This window comes from Lissotriton helveticus, chromosome 1_2 (assembly GCF_964261635.1).
Source record: "Lissotriton helveticus chromosome 1_2, aLisHel1.1, whole genome shotgun sequence".
NCBI lineage: Eukaryota > Metazoa > Chordata > Amphibia > Caudata > Salamandridae > Lissotriton > Lissotriton helveticus.
In genome coordinates, this window is record NC_136058.1 from 324013472 (window position 1) to 324013814 (window position 343).

At 39.4% G+C, this 343-nt stretch overlaps 1 non-coding gene across 1 annotated transcript; it reads left to right on the forward strand.

The window, feature by feature from the left end:
• Nucleotides 1–72, forward strand: TRNAC-GCA (transfer RNA cysteine (anticodon GCA)). Its single transcript has one exon. It is a non-coding gene; the product is annotated as a tRNA-Cys (tRNA).
• The last annotated feature ends 271 nt before the right edge of the window (nt 73–343 follow it).

A 343-nucleotide genomic window follows, 5' to 3' on the forward strand; every position in this document is an offset into this window, starting at 1 on the left:
GGGGATATAGCTCAGTGGTAGAGCATTTGACTGCAGATCAAGAGGTCCCTGGTTCAAATCCGGGTGTCCCCTCACCCTATTTTGATTCTTTTGCTTGTAATTGGGACTTTTCATCAATTCCATTTGGATCATCTTTGACAGAGTCAGTGTTCCCTAGGATATTGCACTTTAATAGCATTTCAGTGTTTCCTGCTCAAAACCTGTGAGTAAATGCAGTTTTTAACACTCTGCTTGTTATTCCCTTTGGGAAATTTCTGAAACATCATTGATCAATTTTGTAATTTGGCTCTTCCTTTCACAGCACTAAACAAAGGGAATGGACTATGAAAGCAATTGACAACTT